Consider the following 21,004-nt stretch of genomic DNA (forward strand, 5'->3'; position numbering starts at 1 on the left):
AGGAGTTGCGGAAAGTGTTTTACCTGTTGAACTCTTTGTAAAGGCAGAAGAGCTCAGCTTTCAGCACATTAATACAGTTCTTACTGAATCTACAATCAATAGCCAAGATAGCCTTCTAGAACCTGGTGTCTTCCAGATGTTTTTGCCTGTAAGTATCAGCATTTTTAACCATCAGCCAGACTGCTGGGTCTGACAGGAGATGAAATCCAAAAAAAGCACCTGATTGAAGAAGGCTGCTCGACAAGCAAAAACATTAAAACCTAGTTCAAGAAAACCAAATTGTATACTTTGAACAATTTACACAAATTTAGCAGGTGCACATCTTTTTTCCCCCATCTATTATGGTGGCTTTGCTAGTCTGGCCAGGGGCAAGAAGCTATGCACAGAATTGAAACCCCAGCCCTAACCACTGGAAATCTACTTCAAGCAAGTCCCTAATTTCTGAGATTTGAGCAGATCTTGCTTGCATATACTCAAGCATGTCATGGAAGCCACAGGGGGCAGATTATAATGCAAATGAGAACACCGCCTGGGTGCTGAAATTGGCACCTGTGTTTTTTCAGTGCTCCCACAGAAGTACAGTTCCTAGTCACAATCCCACATAGGACTTTTCATAGCCCAATCCCAGATGAATGGATGCAGACTACTTGTGATTGGGATGAGAGTGTCCTTTTCCATGTACTTCCAGTGAAGTGGCCACCCTCTCTCACAAGCTGTCCATTCCTGGGGCTGCACTGCCTTTTGGTCCTTTCTCAGGGTCAAAATTTCTCATTATTTTCTCAAGAGGGCCTTCATTTGAGACGGCTGCCTTCAGAGTGTGTGCCTGGTGGTGACCCAAGGGAAGGCCTTTCTATGGCCACAGCCAGGCTGTGGAATGCCCTCCTCGGAAAGAGGCCCTCTGCTTCCTCTCTGCTGCTCCTTCAGCTTGCAAAGACTGCCTCATTCAAGAAGGCACTTGATCGGTAAGTTTGATTGGTGAGTTAGGTGCTACTTATTTTATTTTATATATTTTATTGTATTGTTTTATTGTGCTAAACAATTTTAATTGTAAGTATCTCTTTTGGTAGAAAAGCAAGGTATAAATGAAAGGCATACATAAATACAATCGTGGGAGACTACAAAATAATATGCTGAATGGGTACAGTGTGGACACTTTTCTCAGTTCTAGCTCTAATTATCTGGGGAAAAATGTCTTTCGTAAGTTCTTTGGCAACAATTAACAGATGCTAATTGCAAATACACCATTAGGCAAACTCAGCAATTTCAAAGAGGCTTCGGCAAGGGGCGGCACAGAAATGTTCTAATAAAATAAAAAAAAGTCACATTTTAGCTATAGGCAGTATAGAAATGAAATACTAATAATAATAATTCATGTATTTCATGCTATTTATTCCTAGCGAGTGAGAAAAACCATTTATGTCACTGAAATATATGTATGTTTCCGAGTGAAATGACATTAATACATAGTGACAATTCACCAAGAACAAAAGTAGAAGAAATTTTAACTCTGTTAAAACACTTGACTGGTTATTGACACATCATGTACAGCTCTCTGGGTTGCTAAAATTGATCCGTGTAACCTTCCCCAACTCGGTGCCCTCCAACTGTGTCAGACCACAACTTCCAACATCCCCAACCTTCCATGCTGACTAAAGGATGCTGGATGATTTAATTCAAATATTTGAAAGGCACCAGGTTGAGGAAAACTGGATATGTCAGCAATTTTTATTGCCTTTGTTGGTCTCAATACCTTTGTTTCTTTGTTACATTTAAACCATGTAAAAGCTGTTTGTGCTATTGTCTTTACAGTATTCCAGTAAAACTATCTATTTAACATAATATTAAACGATATTAAGTGGGCTTTAACTCCCCCCTCTGATATTTCAGGTCAAATACCTGTAGTGTATTTGAACAAAACAAAATAAAACCTTGGTCACTTTTTCACTGCTGTTTATTTATATTCAGTAAACAAACTAAATTACTTCTCCAATGATTCACAGATGCACCCTGAAATTTTCTGAAGCAAACATTTCTATGCAAATTAGTGTAAATTGAATTGGAAAATTTTCTGGAAAAAAATGATAAACCCTATTGCTCTCTGGGAGAAACAAAAATCAAACTGTGAACTTCATGAAACTGCACAGAATTAAACATTATAAAACATTATATACTGCATAGAATTAACATGTGCATCACTAACATGAATAACATGAATTACTAATATGTGTATTACTTTGTGAGATGAGAATAATAAACAGTCTTTAACAATTCTGCACCCTCTTTTTCAGATGCTCAGGGAACTGAAAGGAGAAAATACACATAAAAAATAAAGACACTGAATCGGCATACTTTGGATATAGTTGTCATTGTAGGTAACTGCTTTTAAGAGATGCCCTCATTCACTTTAATGCAGTGTCAGCTCCAAACAAGCATTATTCCATATTGTTGTCTTCTCCTTTTGAAGCAAATGCGGAAGGCTTAATTAGACAAAAGTTTAAGGGTGCAATCTTATGCATGCTCATGCATGGCTGGGTGGGTGAGTGCTGGGAACTGCAGGAGTTTCTTTCCACACACATATATGAGTGCACCCCAAGTATCCATTTTATCTCCTCTTAAAATGATCAACAACAATATGAAGTGCACTGGAATTTCTTTTCCCTCCTGAATCCATCTGGTTCCTTCCATTAGTGTAATTAGATGCCTGTTAAAAAGGCATCTCTTCACTCTAGAATTCCCAATCTGAAGACTCTTCACTCAATGCCACTCTTTTCTGTGTCTGAAGATTGGAAAAATACAGCTATGTTGCAGATCACATTCCCACTGTGAACACTTAGAAATACTACAGGTAGCTATGAAAATATCTTCTGATATATAATCCTTTCTGCCCCTTGCTAGCAAAAGTTCATGGCTTTTTCTGCTCAAAATCTAAGAGGAGAATGAATATCAGGTTGACAAGTGACCAGAATACCCCAGTTCCCCATTTTAGATGTGTACAGGTTCTGCAGAATTCAAATGCATACACACACCACTTAAGCGTGAAAGCCCTCTCTTAACACTCCTCTAATGCCCACATTGTGTCCTGTGTGTTTTAATATGCTACTTTTAAGCCCTCTTCCAAACAAACTGTACTATTTCACTTGCATTATCTGAAAGTTTGAAAGTCACAGAAAATTCACGCTTTCAGACAACATCCTGAAGAAGTGATAGTGCAAAGGCCCCTCAGAGAGTACCTAAGCACAACATTTGAGAAAACTACACCTAGACATCTACCCGGTCTGCATATTCGTAATTGTAATGTTCATCGCTGAAAAGAGGAAAAGGAAGACTTTCTTCACACTTCAGAATCCATACCTACAACTGATCACCATCAGCAATGGCTTTTCATGTCCCTGGTAAACAGCTATGTGCCGTGACAGCTAAGTAGGACCTATCTGCTCAGAAACCTGCAGCACCTTGAATGCCAGATGCTACAGATAAACATACAGCAATCATTACCTGCATGTCCTGCTTGTGGTCTCCCAGAGGTATCTGGCTAGCTACTGATGAAAAACAGAACAATAGTAAAGATGGTCTTTGCTCTGATTCAGCAAGGCATATTTTAACTCCATCAATGTAGTCTGCAATATTGCACTCAAATTTGTTTTGATGCTTCTCCTTCGCCTGATCCTTGAAGATCTCTAGCATATGGTTCCCAGGGAGTCTCCCATCCAGGCAGCTTTTTGGGCCAAAGCTAATCAGGATTAAAACTGCATCATATGCATTCAGGCCTCTACAGGTCAGTTTACCCAGCAGGTTTCAAACTGCTAAAACTGTCTTTAAAACATTGCCAACAATTTAATGTACCTGTCTTCTAAGGTTCTAAAAAATACCTGTGGGTTCCATTCAACATAAAAGGAATGAACTTTCACTCAAACAGGACTTCTCCAGTCTTCACACATACGCCAGATCTGCTCTGCAAAGTCCTCTAACCCCACGGAATAGATTTTAGGGAGGTGCAGAAAACTGCAGCATAAAGGAGAAATCAGTTCTGCAGGCTTACAGACAAGGTTAGCTGGTGTCCAATGGTAATACAGCTGTAGTTGACCCATGGCCCTGTTTGCTAGGGCTCTGTGAGGATAAAAGTGGGGGAGAAAGCCGCCCTGAGTTCCTCACAAGAGGAAAAGAAGGCAAGGTATAAATGCAATCATCTTCACCACCACCACCACCACCACCATCATCATCTAGGGCTATGTCCAGACAAATAACTGGTAGCCATCTGGCAATGCTGGAGGAAGGAAAAGGGAGGTGATATTCGCCAATTCCTTCTTCCCATTGTAGCTGCCTAAAATTCACATCTGGACTGTTGTGGGGCCTCCAGAACAACATAAGGCTGTATGGGATACAGCAGGAGGAACCAATAAAGATGGTCTCCTCCTTTTGCCAGCAGGAAGCCTCCAGGGGATCTGTCTGTTATACAAACAGAAGGAGTCCCTTCTGTTCACAGAGCAGCTAGTTTTGATACAGCCCATATATTTTTCCCATTTATTGTGCAATCTTGTTTGTAACTTGTATCATACTAATAGACTACCTTTAATCAAATTAAATGCCACCAATATCAACTTCTGTTTGTCTCAAAAGACAGTCATTATGACTAGGTAGACAGCAGCCTAACAACTACTGCAAGCAGCTCAAAAGCATAGGAATGCAAATGCTAGCTGTACCAGAAAAAGACATTGCTGCACTTGCTCTATCTTTGTACACTGAGATGAGCACAACTACTAAGATTAACACATTCAGTTATGTTTGCTAAAATCAGAACAAGAACTGTTATCTGACTTCTGTTGAACAAAATTTGGTAGATGCTAGGATTCATTGTGTCCTTTCATAACTTATTCATCAGTGGGATCTTTTATAAACAGGAATCTTTTACACTGGCATTACCTCTACATTTGGGATGCTTGTTCTGCCAATCAAAACAACAGGACAATGCTGCATGCTAATTCCTATTTGATAAATATAGCCTTGACTGCTACTTCAAATCCCAATTGCCTACGCCTGCTTAAAGCCCACAGCAGGGAGGGCAACTCATTCAGTGTGAAGTCCCTGCTGTTACTTCACAGTGCCTTTTAAGACAACAAGGCTGTGTCTGAGGCTGTAAAATGTGCTTGTAATAGCAGAGGGTGGAAAGCTGTCATTGGAGACTGTAGCAGTGTTGCCAGAATTTAAACTCTGATGGGGGGGGGGGGTCCTACACCATAAAGAGACAGGTTTCATATTATTTACAAATGCTACCTACCTAATAAGAGGCCTTTCACAGAATCACATAATAGTAGAGTTGGAAGGGGCCATGAAGCCCATTGGGTCCAACCCCCAGCTGTTGCAGGACACCAGGTTATGCCATCCCACTCAGAGGGCTGTCCAGTTTCTTTCTGAATGTCTCCAGTGTGGGACGGCCCACCACCTCGCTAGGCAGCTGGTTCCACTGTCATATTGCTCTGACAGTGAGGAAGCTTTTCCTGATGTCCAGCCCTAATCTGGGTTGTTGCTACTTGAACTGATTATTCCATGACCTACACTCTGGCATCAGCAAGAAGAGATCTCGACCTTCCTCTTTGGGACAGCCTTTGAGGTACATATAGATGGATATCATGCCCCCCCCCCCCCAGTCTTCTCTTCTTAAGGCTGAACATGCTCATTTCTCAAAGTCTCTCCTCATAGGGCAGTGTTTCCAAACCCTGGATCATTTCTGTTGCCCTCCTCTGGACCCTTTCTAAGCTTCCTGCATCTTTCTTAAATTTGGTGCCCAGAACTGGACACAGTATTCCAGATGAGGTCTGACTAGTGAGGAGTATAGAGGAACTACTACTTCTCTTGATTTGGAAGTAATACTTCTGTTAATGCATCCCAAAATAGCATTTGCCCTTTTGGCAGCTGCATCACATTGTTGGCTCATGCTTAGTCTACTGTCCACAATTACTGTGAGATCTTTTTCTTCTTCAGTTCTGTTGAGCCACATATTCCCCATCTTGTATTGATGCATTTGGTTTCTTTTTCCGAGATGGAGAATTTGGCACTTGACCTTAGTGAATCTCATTCTGCTGCTCTGAGCCCAATGTTCAAGTTTATCAAGATCGCACTGGATCTACATTCTGTTTTTAGGGTGTCTGCTGTTCCACCCATTTTTACATCATCTGCAAATCTGAGTATCTTTCCTTGTACTTCCTCATCTAAATGCACCAGCAGATTGTTGCATACTGGCAGTTCCAATTTAAGTGTCAGCTATCCTATAGCATTCTTAGAATTATTTCAGAGAGAGAGAGAGAGTAAAAGCTGAGTAACACATGTATAAAGACCTTGTTTAAATTCTAAAAACTTTATTTCATATTCTAAAGTTGTTCAATTTGGGGGGACCCCCTCCACCCCAAAAAAACATTTTTGGGAAAAAATGGTTTTGCTCTGAATTTCTCCAGGGATTCAGTCAGTCCATCTAGCTCAGTAGAGGCTACACTGACTGACAGCAGCTCTCAAGGGTTTCAGATATGGGTCATTCCCAGGCTTACCTGAAAATGCGGGCAATTGATCTAGTAGCTTTTGCATGTAAATCATGTGATTCAGGAATGAGCTGCAGCCCTTCCGTAGAGAAGGGCCACAGCTTAATGATGAAACCCAGCTTAGCTATGGCCACTTGTATAGATGGCTGAAAAAATGTAAAAAGTTTCTGGAGAAAAGGACTAGCTAAATGTAGTCTCCACATAATTGGGAAGTATGTTGCTAAACTCCAGATGAAAAGACAACAGAGGAAGGCTAGGCTACTACCTTTTAAGTCCTGATTGTAGGTGTCTTGGCAAGATGCTGGGTGGTTGGCAAGATGCTGAGTTAGACAGAAGCATGGCCTAAGCTGGGCCCTGACTAAGCTGTATGACTGTGCAGGGCAACTTTTAGCCTTTTTAAGACTTCATTTAAGGACCTTCCACATGTACATTGCAATGTCCATAGACTGCTGGATTGGACTCATGATTTCTGAGATACACTTCAAGACCTGAGAATTATCCCTCCACTCCCAATACTTCTTTGGACTTGTGCTTGATCCTAAACAAATAAAAGAACCGAAGAAAGGAGCTTTGCTTTTGCCATGGCAACATAACTGCTAGCATGTAAGATTAAAAACTAAGAGGTCAGCAGTGTTTGAAAGATTCAAGTAACCTCAGCTGTATGCAGGCCTTATAATTTTGAATTCATTTTGCCGTTTTAAGCATTAAAACAAGGCAAGTTAAGGTCTGCCTGTGGGTCACTCCGGATGTCTGCAAGATTCAGCTGGCATAGCAGGACCCAAGCTGCAACACCAACTTGGTGGCCAGCACGTAAACTAGAAATATGTAATTCTCTACTGAAAATCTACCTGGTATTTTGTTAATTGTAATGAAAAGACTATGATGAGAATCAACAAATTATATTTTTATGCAACTCTCAGTATCTGTACAGCACTTTCGAGAATTCAAAGTACTTTCCACACATTAATAATCCTTCCAAATATACCCCCACCCCTCCCAAAATGGCAGATATTCCTCACATACTGCAGAGATGGGGAGCTGAAGCAACAGCCTGCCTAAGGCAACCTGGTATGTGTCATGAGCTCACCAAATCTGAATCTGGAAATTCCCCTTTACTCTCTTGGTCACTATATTATCTGCTGCCAAAGCGATTAAGTTGCTGCTTTACACTTCAAGCAGATTTAAGAAACTTTTAATAAGCCAGATTAAACAGCTGCAGCTAAGCCACAAATTCAGAAATTAACTAAGAATATCTCAAGGCACGAGATTTGTTAATGTTGAAAGATGAGTCATTCCACGTAAAGGCGAAGGAGACTTCAACACCAACAGGGATGATAAAGAACAGGCGCATGGCTAGGTAGTTCCAGATGGCTGGCACTTTTGAAAGAGCAGGTTTCACACTGATAGTAACCAGGCTATGAGGACCTGTGATGCAGCTTTACTATACACACAAGGAGGACAAAAGGGAATTAGATTACAATCATAGTGTAGATCACAACACATTTAAACAGTTTCCTCAGAAGAGAACATCGTTTGCTATGCAATGCTTGCCAGGATAAATATAATGCATAGGACTCATTTTAAAACTACTTGAAATGGGCTAGTTTTACACATTTAGAGCAGGAAAGGCACTGTTGAAATAAATTAGAAGCATCTTAAGGACTATTTACATAAAGTGACAGATTAAAGACTGCTATTAGTTCCTCAAATTCCCAATGGATGCTAGGACAAATGGCAAAACATGGAATACTATTGAAAATCCACTTGTTGTACAGACAATTTAAGCATAATATGGGAAGTCACCAAAGCAGTTGGAATGAGCTTCAAGAATGGAATATAGCTGGAAAAGATAAACTTAACACTTTATACTGCAGGATGACTTGACAACAACTGCGCATTTGATACAGCAGGATGATGCCCACGAAGTCTCATACTACAACTGATCTATCATCCTTTAAGTTACCAGAGGACTCTGATGTTTCTGGTTGCAGTAATTATGTTTCAAGGATTTCTGCCTTTTTGGAACGAGAATTATATAGACAGATTACTCATGCATTAGTCAAATGAAAAGGTAAAACTTGGTCAGACTGCTTTGTACATGGAACTGGGAGAACAACTGACAAAGAAAATAGACATAAGCATGATGGCATCAACTTATCTTCTGGGGGTTTTTTAAATTAAGAAGTACATTACATCAGTAGAGGACTGAGTAAAGAGAAAATGACAGGAAATCAGAACTGTCCAAGTTGCACAATCAGTTCTGCTATCTTGATATGTATTTGTAGGCCAGTAGAAAGTATTTCCTCATCTGTGAAGCAGGAATTGAGCACAACACATCAAAATATTATGTTCCTGCAAGAAGACTAAAAAATGGATACCACTGCATATCCCATGAAAATCAAAACAGAGCTGGAAGTTAGATTTCCTGCAAAACAGCTGAAGCTTGAAGGTAAAATTAAAATTCCCTCCATACAGCCATTAAAACTAAAAGTAATGTGTTCAAATTTTCACTCATGACTGTGGTATAAATTTAGGTCTGGTTTACCTCAAAAAAGAGCAGTAGATTAATTTTTTAAAATGTTTAATCAGCAAAAACCTTTCCCCCATATTTATTTTAGGTTCCAATTAACCTGTGGTTCACCTAAACTTTAGGTTCTAAGAGACTGCAAGCTGGAGACCATGGAGGCTTTGCCGCAAGATAAATGCTTATGTAAACATACCACTGAAACCAAATCACTTAAGGGCAATTAAAGAAGGCTGAGGACAAACTTTTATTCTAAAACTTAGGATATTTACAGCAATTTTATCATGCCATTTAGCCAAAAAAGGCTTCTAAGGTGGTTTACCAAAAAAAAAAAAAAAAAAAAAAAAAACCCAACACAGTCTTAGCACAGTCCTTTAGAATCTAAAAACTATGATAAAAGGAAAAGAATCAAAAAGGAGAAAGAAAATTTGTTTTGGGAATAAATCCTACTAGTTCTGCCAGGAGTTTTTACCAAGTCCATGGCAAATGGCTGGGTTCTCAAGCTACACAGTAAACCATTGAATCTTTATGTCCGGTTCTATTCCTACATTGATGACCATTTCCAGAACTGGTTCTGCAAGATGACCGGTCAATTTCTAGACAGTTACACTTTGGAGTCTATCTTTTCCCTCCTGTTGCTTAACATCTACATGTAACCACTGAAGGAGCTAATCCAGGGATTTAGTTTGATATGCAGGTAACACTCAGCTGCATCACACATTTTCATTAGAAACAGCCGAAATGCTTTGCCACCCTGAACCAGTGCTTGAGAATGCTACTAGACTGAATGATGCAAACACAGAACTGTATTCAGACAAGATTGGAGGGGTTGATGTTGGGTAATTCAACCGTTTTTGTGGATCGGCAACAACCTACTTTAGGTTGTTTAACCTACTTGGTTAAAACAAACAGGGTTTTCAAGGAACTCTAAAAGGATCTCTTGAAACTAGTAGAATGGGCATTAAAATGGCAAATGCATTTCAATGTAAGCAATGTTAGCAAGTGTAAAGCACGGGGCAGCAGGTGGATCCCCACTTCAAGTATAAACAGGTGGGATCTCAGCTAGCAATTGCTGACCAAGAAAGATCCTGAACCATGGTGGGCAGATTGGTGAAAATGTCAACCCAGTGTGAAGCCCTGCTAAGAAAATACCATGTTAGGTATAATTAGGAAAGCACCTGAAAATAAAACTGACATACTGCTCTTAAACAAATCAATGGTGTGACCACACTTGGAATACCATGTACAATTCTGGTTACTGCACCTAAAAAGAACAGGGTAGAACTGGAAAGAGGGCAGAAACTGTCTGTCAACTAAAATGACAGACAGTTGGAGCAACTTGAGGAAAGGTTTCAACATTTGGGATTGCTTCCCTCAGAAAAATGGTGCCTCGGGGAGGCCTAACAGAGGTGCTCAAATTATGCTTAGCGTGGAGAAGGTGGACAGGGAACCATTTTCACCTTCTCTCATAATACTAGAAGACAAGATCTTCTTATGAAATTGACTGGAAAGAGATTCAGAACAGAAAATGGAGGCTTTTGTTCACACAGAGTGTCCTTAAGCTAAGGAACTCCTTCTACAAGATGTGGTGATGGCCAATGCTCTGGATGGCTTTAAAAAGAAACTGGAAAAATTCATGGGGGATAAAGCTATTGATAGTTGCTAGTCCCAATGGCTAAATGTTACTTCCAGTACTAGCTGTTGGGGAGCATAGGCAGGAAGGTGCTGTGGTACTCATATCCTACTTGGGGGATTCTGCAGACAAGTGGCTGGCCACTGAGTGGAAAAGAAACAAACCCTGGATTAGATGGATCCTTGGTCTGATCCAATCATGTCTCTTCTTAAATTTAAAGTTCTTCTGTACTTTAAATTCTCCCTCAATAGCAGGCATATTTCAGGAAATAATCAGACAGCAATAGTTTCAAACAGCTGGAGACAGGAATGTCTCTCCTCACCTTTTGCAGAGGGAGGAATATTTCAGCTGACTTCTCATTTAAGTACTGCAGCATCCAATCATTCCTGTCATTCCATGTTCCATGTGATGTTTTTTTTTACTTGGTAATGAAATAGCCCCAAAGTGTTAATTGCATGTACAAGGAGGGTATTTTGTTTAGAATGCAGCCTTGCAAATCATTTAACAAGAATTACTAGTCCGTTAGTCTAAGCATAACGATGAAAAGTGACTTCTTAGAAATAGATGAAGGGCAGGAAAAATGTTCTTCAAGAGCCATGCTACTGTCTTGTCTGCAGCAGATTTGCATGTTACAGCTAATCAGGTAAGCAGTTATACACAAGCTAGGTAGAATGATTCCCAAGAGATAAAATCAGCTCCTTTCCTGCATTCCTTTGCAGGCAAAGATTACCCTGTGTTCCAGTATTCAAAAGGTTTTATTTTTATAAATAAAAGGGATGAAGAAATTTAAGCTGCTTGCAAGGGACACACATTCTTAAGCCTCAAGTGTAGATCAGTGCATTCAGCTAGCCTACACTTCCAGCTAGGGAGAGGAGAACCTCAACAGCAGTGGAGTAAGGTTCCGTTTCATCTTTAATGAAAGATGCCATTAAATACTTGTTTGCAATACAGTTAAATTATTTAGAAGATCTTTTAAAACTAGTCCTGGCTAAGCAGGCCATTTACTTCCCCAGCATAATCTCAAACAGCAATATATGTAAAGAGTAGTGGAAAAAAAGCTCCAGAAGATATAGCTCTCAGTGCATTCAGAGTCCATATGACTGTGGTCTCCTCAGCAAAGAGTCACAGGAATGCATGCCATAATACAAATAAATAGCTTACTCAAAGTTTGCTTCCCACATTTGTCTTATCAACATCCCCCCAGAACTCTTTCTGTGAACAAGAAGTTCAGAATTTTTGCTGTTCCTCAATTATCCTGTTTCAGCAACAGTAGTGAATCAAAGTAAGGTTTTCCCCTCCATGACTCTTGAGTCTATCAGCTGCAATATGAACCCAGATCTCAAGTATAAGCCCAATTCAGAAACCAACATAATACCCTGATTATAAAATATACTGTAAAGCACTAAGATTCTGCTCTAGCTTTTCAACTGTAGTTGGGTAGCCAGAAGATTTTCTTGGTTGTCACTGGATTGGCTGCTATGATGTTGTTACTAGCTTAGGTGCTCAAATCATAAACCTAGATAATTCAGGCAGTAAAAGCACAGTACAGATGGTCCAAAGGACTACGTAACAAAGCTAACAGCCCCATCTATCCCGAAACAGCAACAGCAGAACCACGCTGTTCCCCCAAAGCCTAGTGTATTGGCATGTAACAAATCTACATCCCATCTCCCTAAACAGAACCCAGTATGCTCCCCTAAAAGCCTTACTATTCCATTTTGCTTTTGTGCTTAGCATTTTATTACTTTATGGTACTTGCATTTGCAAGTTACAAAACCTAAAGTGGTTAACAGTCCATCAGTAGAGAATACAACATGAATTAAGAAAACTTTTGAAACTTTAACCAACATAAATAGCAACAGCAATGCAAAGATCTAAAAAAGATTAAGAAAAAGTGAAGAACTAAAATGCCTGAAATTATAGGTCTTACCCCACCCCCCAAACAGACACCCCCACATCACAACATAGGCATTAGGCAAGCATCTCTGGGGAAGGCACTGTACAACCAGGGCTGTGGAGTCTGTACATACAACCTATGACTCCAATACCATATCTTTATGCACAACTGCACAACTGAAAAGGCCCTCTAGAGGGTCAAGGATCCCATCCCTGGTACAGGCAATACAATGGTAAACCAATGGTAAACCATCTTCCTATGCTTATGTGAGTTTAAAAAAAATACTGACTATCACGTGAGACTGAAAAGGAATTTGTCTCAACCAGAGAGGAAAGCAACTCTGAGCCAAGCTTGGAAAGAGATACTTGTCTGAATGCCTATGTTGTATAAAGATGATTTTTGTACAGTGGAAGAGTGCTGGGGTTCCTCTTCTTCTTTTGGGCCACCTATTTTAATCCTGATAACACACTCCCTCTTTGCAAAACTCAAAGTAGCTTACATGGGACTCCTGGTAATCCTCAGGATGATAGTTAATCTGCCAAAGAACTAGTATATGGGAAACATCTCCAAGGAGGAAAGGACTGAGGTAGACAACATTTGGGTCCTATGCCCTGTACTTTCATGTATTCACTGTACTATCACCAAACAGCAAAGGATTAATAACCTATGCTTTAAACTTCCTATTAGGCTTTGAACTGTTAGTGAAGTAAGAAATTCTGAATTACACAGCTTCTCTCTTCTGGTTATCAGGACACCTGAACTGGAGGCAAAACTTACAGCCACTTGATTATTCAGTTGTTAGATATTTATTATTCTCTATTTATGTATACTGGCCTAAGATGAAAGGTATTATTCACATTACCTATAAAAGAAGGCAGAAATTAATAATGAAATTATGTACTGTACAACCAACTAATTTTTTCTTTAAAATGTTACCTTATTTTTTAAAGAAAATAAGTTAATTAGGGGGAAATGGTATCCCACTTAGAAAAAAGACTAATGAAGCAAGAGGCTGTAGTCCTTAAGAAACAAAACACATCACTGAAGAGTCAGAACTACAACATGCAGACCAGAAGAAAGATATAATTTCTTTACAGGCACTACCATCAAATTTAACAAGCCAGCATCAAATTCTGAAGCTGACTTATACAGACGCAGGTCAATTCAACCTAGCACTTGTGTGCGTGAACTGGCAGCCGCTCTACTAGGTAACATGTAAAAATCCTTCCCAGCTCTGCCACTTGACATCCTGTGAACTGAATATGCCAGGGAATGATTTTGGAACCTTCTACATGCAAAGCATTATGCTGTCCCCAAACTCCCAAAGAATACTGAAAGGTACCACATGTGGCCCCAAGCATGAGCCTGTCGATTATCCTACCTCTGAACTCCACGGAAGTTAAATTAATGTTAAAGTTACATAGATCAATAAATGCATTTTTAGATGCCTGGAGCCTAAGACAATGAGTTGGAAGGGAAAGGATACTTCATGAGCCAAAACTAATGATGAAATCAGTATTACTTAACTTCTGTCAGAAGGGATGTTATCAACCACTGCAGAGGAAATATTATCTTTCAGCATCTCTTGAAGGGAAAATGAACACACTATTAGGGGAAGAAGTGGATTTGATCTGCTAAAAATTTCTGATTCATATGTTATATGAATCCACTTATGTACCAAAAAAAGTATCTTTGGCAGTATGAGTGAAGCTACAAAAGATTAGTTATAATTAGATGGGCTGTGTGTGAGCAGCTGCCTAGATGCAGTGGTTCCTCCTTGACTTAACCTCACCCTGGAAGGTGAGAGCCCATGGGAAGACACTGAACAGGTTGTGGAGAGCAGAAAGATGAAAGGCTGAACTATTAATAAATGGCGGAAGAGAAAGAGCAGAAAGCTGATATATAGCAAGATGCAAATCAGCAAGGGGAACTAAAATAACGAGCCACTTCACACGACACAGCAGCTCATGACTTAAATAACTCTCTCCTGTCATACAAGAACAGAAAAGCATGGATGCACTAACCACGGCATGCTTTAATGAGCAATACACAACTGACTACTTTGCAGGTTGCTTACATGTCATGTGAGCCTGGAGTGCTGGGTTATTTATGTGGTAAACAATCCAGCAGTTAACCCAACAACAAACCATTCAATACTGCTGGTATGTCATCATAATGAAGAACCAAACCAATAAGCTAATGTTCCCAAAAGGAGTCAAAGTAGCAGTTTCAGCAAATGAATCAAAGGTAAGGCAGAACAGCTGAACATCCTATGACAAAAAGTGAGACATTTATCCATGTATTGATTGATTGATTTATATCCTGCCTTTCTCCTACAAAGGGCTCAAGGCAGTTTACATCATTCTCCTCCTCCATCTTCTCCCCACAACAACAACCCTGTGAAGTAGGTTGGGCTGAGTCTGTGACTGGCCCAAAGTCACCCAGGTGGTTCCATGGCCGAGCGGCAACTAGAACCCAGATCATCTGAGTCCCAGTCCCATGCTCTTAACCACTACACCACACTGGCTCTCATAAATTTATCCAATTATGTTTGTAGGGCATCTTTAGTAGATGAACCTGATTGGATTGTACACAGGCACTCCCTGGATTATGAATGAGTTCCATCCCTGAGAAAACAAAAAATTGTCTTTAAGTTGAATCTATATGTAAGTTGGAGCATGTACAGTTGGCCTTCCACATTTGTGTGGGTTAGGGGCACAGGACCCCTGTGAAAGTAGGGAGAAAAGCAAATACCTCTAGCCCCCCCCCCCAACTCACCAGTGCCTCCTCTTTGCAACAAGGAAATGCCAGAGGGATTTCCTTCTCAGGGATGAGCAGGGCAGGAAGGCATGCTTTGGAGGGCTTCCCTCGCTCCCCTTTCATTTCCTCCCTCTATAGTGATGACAATTTTCTGAAGTAATTTTTAAAATTAATAGCGTTTATGGCAGTTCATTCGTAAGTACAGGTTGTTTGTAAATCAGATGTTCATAACTCAGGGACTTCCTGAATAAGAAAGGCTTTGACTTTGTTAATTTATATGTAACAGTGGCGCAAGTCAGAATCTGAAGCAGCACAGAACTGACTTGCTAGATCCAAGCAAAGTCTATCTGGTCTACTAGTCTCGCCGTAAGAATTGCCACATAGCTCTCTCCCCAAGGCACGCTGTCTGTTTGGTCCTTACATCAGATAGACACCAAGTTACTGCCCCAATGGCCAGTGATAAAACTAGCCCATGTGACACTGTCCCATGTTTTAACAGCAAGAGGCTACACATGGATTTGGCCTCTTAAACATCACTCAAACTTCCAGTACTAAACAAAGGTACCTGGAGAGCTTGAGGCAATGTTTTCGGACAGTTAATTTATACAGCACTATGCAGTTCCCCATACATATTATAGCACCTGAGCTGAAATCAGATGCACCTAAATTTAGTATAAATAAGAAGAGGTAGCAAAAAATAAATAGGTAGATACGTATGGGACAAGTACAAGAGATGGTGAAACCAACATATGAAAATGGAATAGAAAGAAGCCTTGAGAAAGATATTACTGGAAAATTCATGCAAGCAAGGATGTATCAGGGATGGAGACAACAGATAAGGCTCTGTTTATTATCAGAAATGCAGCCTGGAAAGAGGAAGGACTGGGTCAGATCTCCCTTGAGTTTAGTAAGGGGCATGCAGCCAAATTCTGTGCGTGTTCGTTCTGAACTGAGTTCTACTTTATCAATGGAGTGTGCTAGTGAGAAGATACAAGACTACAAATAGTATCATTAAAAGGGACTGGAATGGTAAGGAGATGGGTCGAAATGACATGAAGAAGGTGTGTGCGCACTGACAACTACAGAAAAATGGAACTGGGGTACGGTTGGATGGAGCGGCACGGTTACCCTGGAGTTCAGGGGAAAGGAAGTGTACTGTTGTAATGTTAGTGAACTGTAAGAAAGAGCTGGGTTCATATCTGTGTAGGGAAGCTTTTGTACAGACGAAAACCAAGCTCATGTTAAAGTTGAGCAGTAGGTAAAAAGTTCACACAGAAAATACCAAAATAGGGTGATCAGATCTTCCTGGAGTTGGGGGGGGGGCACTTTGCAGAAGACAAGTGGCACAACTACACAAAAAGATCAAGAGAACTACAGTTTTGAAGAAAGGGAACAACCAACCATGGGCAAGAGGAGGCGCTTAAGCAGCCATGGAAAGTGAAGGGGCTACTTGACAAAATTCACACGGAAACAAGAGGGAAGAAGAAGACGGGAACGAGCTCGCCTGTGGGGAATCACAGACTATCCAGGAGGAAGCAATTATGATTGCTCAAGAAAAAGAGGTGACCTTTGCAAGAATGGAGGGAAGTGGGCAGGATTGCAATTGAAGAACTTGTGGCTGGGCTCAAAAAGGGGAGAGGCCATACTGGACTGAAAATAAAGGTTTGTATAGGGAAGTTTGCAGATCAGTAGCAGCACACCTGCTTTACATGCAAAAGATGCAAGGTTCAATTCCTGGAATCTCGAGATAAGCCTTAGAAAGTTCAGAGAAGCCTGTAATCCTACCAGTTATTGTCGACAAAAGTGAAACTAGGTGAACCAAAGGTCTGATTTAGCATACACTCCTAATTGGATGAGGAGAAGAAACTCTGGGTAGGTACAGGAAGCACATTATTAAGATGAACTATCAAGAAATGGGAGATCCCACAACTATAGAGAGCAAAGAGCAGTCTGGGTCCACACAGAAGTAACAGATAACTAGTAAATGAGTACTATGATAATCAGGGCTAATAAAGGAAGGGCTTGGCTTCTTCTATTAGAGCATAATCAATCTTTGGCATCTGCTTCCTTTTGCCACCAATTTGGATAGTTCTAAAAGGGGATTGGACAAATTCATGGAGGAGAAAGCTAACATTGCCTACCAGTCCTGTTGGAAGGACACCTATGTACACTAGTTGCTAGGAAACTTGGTCGAGGATGCAGCTGCGCTGGTGTCCAGCATGTGGCAAGTGCACAGCCAGTGTGTGAACGGAACGCTGCTCTAAATGGACTTTTGGCCTAATCCAGCATAGCTGCTTATCGTTTTCTTTCATTTCCATATTCCATTTCCAGACTACCCTGCGGCCCAAGCACTCTGGGCGCTTTGCAAAAACACACTAGTGTAACGGAATGCGGGTGTGCAACAGGTAACCGGGTGGATGAGAGCCGGGAAGAGGGGGCCGCAGAGCTGGGAAGAGAGGCGCTAGATAAGGGCGCATTTTTTCGAAAAGCCACCGCTCGCTTGGAAAAACCGGGCAGGCCAAAGGCAAAGAGCAACGCGCGGCGGCCGCAGCCACGAGACGCGAGAAACCCGAAACAGACCCACGTGGAAGGGAAGGGCCGCAGGAAGGCGGGGGAGGAGGGGCGAGGGAGCGTTTCCATGGAGACGGCGCGAGAGGCGCGCGCGGGCAGAGGACCCCGGGGGGGCGGCCCATGTGCCGAGGGGGAGGGGCGAGGCGGTTCCACAGAACGCGCCCGCGAGGGGAGGAAGGGGCGGGGGGCCACGAGGAGGCTTTCTGAGGGGGTCTTCCCCATTCCCCCACCCCGACCTTTTCTCGGGAGCACTCACCGCGCTGCCCCCTCCCCCGAAGCCAAGGGGAGGGACCGTCGAGGGCAACAGTAGCGACAGCAGCGTCGGGGCCGCCCGCGGGGACCAGGCTGCCGAGGCTGCCGAGGAGGAGGAGACGACGACAGCGCCGCCGGGCGTGCGTCACGCGCGTGCGTGCCAGTGACCCGGATGCACCGGGAGGCGCAGCCCTGACCGCCAGTTGCTGTGCGGCAGGGCGCTCGCTGTGGCGGCGGCGGCGGCAGTGGCCACACTACTGCGCATGCTCGCTGGGCGCGGCAAGCAAAGAATTAAAACGAATGCATGACCGGGGAGGCGGGAGCAGTCCATGGTTCTCGTTCCCGCGCCTAAGTGGAAAAAGCGAGGTGGGCGGGCGCGAGGAGGAAGTTTTAGCTGGTGTTGCTCGAAAGTCGGAAAATGTTCGCTGTTTCCTTCTTAGGAAAACGAGGAAAAGGACGGAGAGGGGGGATTTCGTTCTCGAGCTCCACGCCCCAAACTGGCTGAGCAAACCGCTGCAAATAGCCTAGGGTGGAAGCAATCCGACTCGCCCCAGCCTGAAAATCTTGGGTGTGCACTGGAAAGACTATGACTAAGAATATCTAGCGGGGTGTATTGCTAGACCGGGACTCCGGAGACCTGGGTGCTCATCTGCTTAGCCGTGACCCTCCTGCGGGTGACGTCGAGCTTCGCCTACCTCACAGGGTGGTTGTTCTGAAGCTGAAAAGGAGAGGAGGGAAACCTTGCAAGCCGCCTTGGGCCCCTTGCAAGGAGAAGAAAGCTGGGACGGAGGTGTGATATAACAATAATAGGGATTTCTAAACAAGGTGGATTGGATTTAAATCACGATGCAGTAAGGATAGATTTAAATCATGATTTTTACATCATTTGCCTGCCTGCCTGTGTTACCCCTTAGTAGAGGAACTTCATTAAAATATTCCCAAACTGGGTCTCTTACAGTCTGCTACTGTTACAGGTTTTCTCCTCCAGGGAAAGAATAATATGATAAATCTTAGGGTATTTGCAAACAGATGCAAAGACTTGTGGAGGAGGCTGCTTAAAAGGGTTCACTTTCATTTTTGCTGCCAGCTGCCCCAGCTCCTCACACTTAGCTTCTCCTGCAGATCTATTCTGCTCCCAACAATCTTCTATTCATTGCTTTTTTTGAAGCTTAGCACTAAAGAGGTAAGGGTTTGATCCTGTGTACATAGACTTGCAAAGGAACAATGGGATTAAGGTCTTTCCTCAGCTCTGTATGTTAAGTTTATAACATTTTTGCTGTGGATTAGAAGTTTGTGATCTTTGCAGACACAAATCCAGTTTTGAGAACTGTAAAACCAAGCAACTATGATAATATTTTCTAGACAGAAAAACTGCCCAGTAATCTTACAGAAATCTCTGGAAGAGCATGGCATTGTGACTAGATAAATGGAATCCATTTACCAAAAAAATTAAACATTGCAAGATTATACAGCTTCATGCTACATGATTAAAAACTAATCCTATTTGTTGGATTCATGATGAATAACCTTTGAATAACCTTTCATTTGATTATGAATAACCTAAATAGAAAATGATCTTCAGATAGATTTTTCCTCAAAAGCATTTTATTTAAAATATCCAATTTAAATAAAAACATCTGATTTAAGTAAAAAAAAATCCAATTTTTTTTTTTTAATCACTGATTTTTTCCACCCAGTTTCTAAACCTTTTCCTTACACACACCATTTTTTTGAAAGGAATCCTACACATGTTTAGACATAAAGCCAACAGCTGAAGCTGTAGGCCATTTTTCCTGTCTAAACTTGAAAAGGACTACATTCCAAAGAACTCAGTATAGCAATAATTAGCCATGCGATCAAGATTTTTAAAAGATTATTTTTAAAGTCATTTCCCATTAAAACCAATACCCTTTTAGTCAAAAAAAAATGCTCACATGGGTATCCCACTAAATTCCTGTATACTATGAATAAAGATGCACAGAATTCAGAGCGCAAGTTTACACCTTGCATTAAGTTCCTTTGACCCTAACGGGACTTGTGCTGGGGCAAATCGGAGTACCAGACTATTGCACAGGCGTATGCTGGAAATGTCGTGTACACTGTACGTCTCCCAAGATGGGCTAATACACACACTTCCTCCATCGCAACAGTTGGCTGTCTTTTCATTTCACAAGTATTCAGCTATTTCCACTTTAAAATGCTGAAGGGTATATACTTTATCTGTGTGGGCAGAGAACGCCTTCCCAGCAGAATCTCTTGCTGTGATTATCTCACTGCGCTGGTCTGATCCATCAGGGGGAAAGCAGGAAAAATCCTGATGGGATTTGTTTCCTTTGTATGTTTCCAGAGCTGTCACCATGTTGCTGCAGAAATGACAAAATGATTTGTGCTACCTTAAGGACACACATTTATATACACTCTGTCCAAAGCCTCATGATTCCCAGACTTTTCTTTAGTCTGAAAAGAATATGAATGGTGTTGAGTGATTTCTAGAACACTTTTCTCAGAATATGAGCATAAAGCCTACACTCTGTTCCCGAGCCAAGCCATTGCGCTTTCCAGACCCCACTGCCTATTTGACAGTAGAAGTGTTTGTTTTTTATATGACGACTGCAAAACGTTATTAAAAAGGCATGCCTTTGAGCCCAACCGCAGGCATAGACAAGGGTCTAGTTCTCGTTGAGGTAAACCTGTGTCAGCATGGCAACTCTACAGATGGCAAATGGGAATCACAGCATTGAATACCGCTTTATCTTTAAGCACAAGAACATGTGCAACGAACAGCAGCACATCACAAGCCAGGGAAACCTAGAACGGCTTCCCAGGGTCAGCTTTGG

At 41.7% G+C, this 21,004-nt stretch overlaps 1 protein-coding gene across 4 annotated transcripts in view; it reads right to left on the reverse strand.

The window, feature by feature from the left end:
• The window catches only part of CYRIB (CYFIP related Rac1 interactor B), a 75,623-nt gene that overhangs the window by 33,847 nt on the left and 20,772 nt on the right, over positions 1 to 21,004 (reverse strand). For 2 of the 4 annotated variants that reach the window (XM_044450407.1, XM_044450408.1), the window contains exon 1: positions 18,172 to 18,291. The exons of the other annotated variants lie outside the window; for them this stretch is intronic. The gene's annotated coding sequence lies outside the window, so the exon portion shown is untranslated. Of the gene's footprint in view, positions 1 to 18,171; positions 18,292 to 21,004 lie in introns of those variants that run through there. 4 annotated transcript variants of the gene reach the window in all.

Source organism: Varanus komodoensis, unplaced genomic scaffold, assembly GCF_004798865.1.
Source record: "Varanus komodoensis strain SLA01 unplaced genomic scaffold, ASM479886v1 scaffold66, whole genome shotgun sequence".
In the NCBI taxonomy this organism is placed as follows: domain Eukaryota; kingdom Metazoa; phylum Chordata; class Lepidosauria; order Squamata; family Varanidae; genus Varanus; species Varanus komodoensis.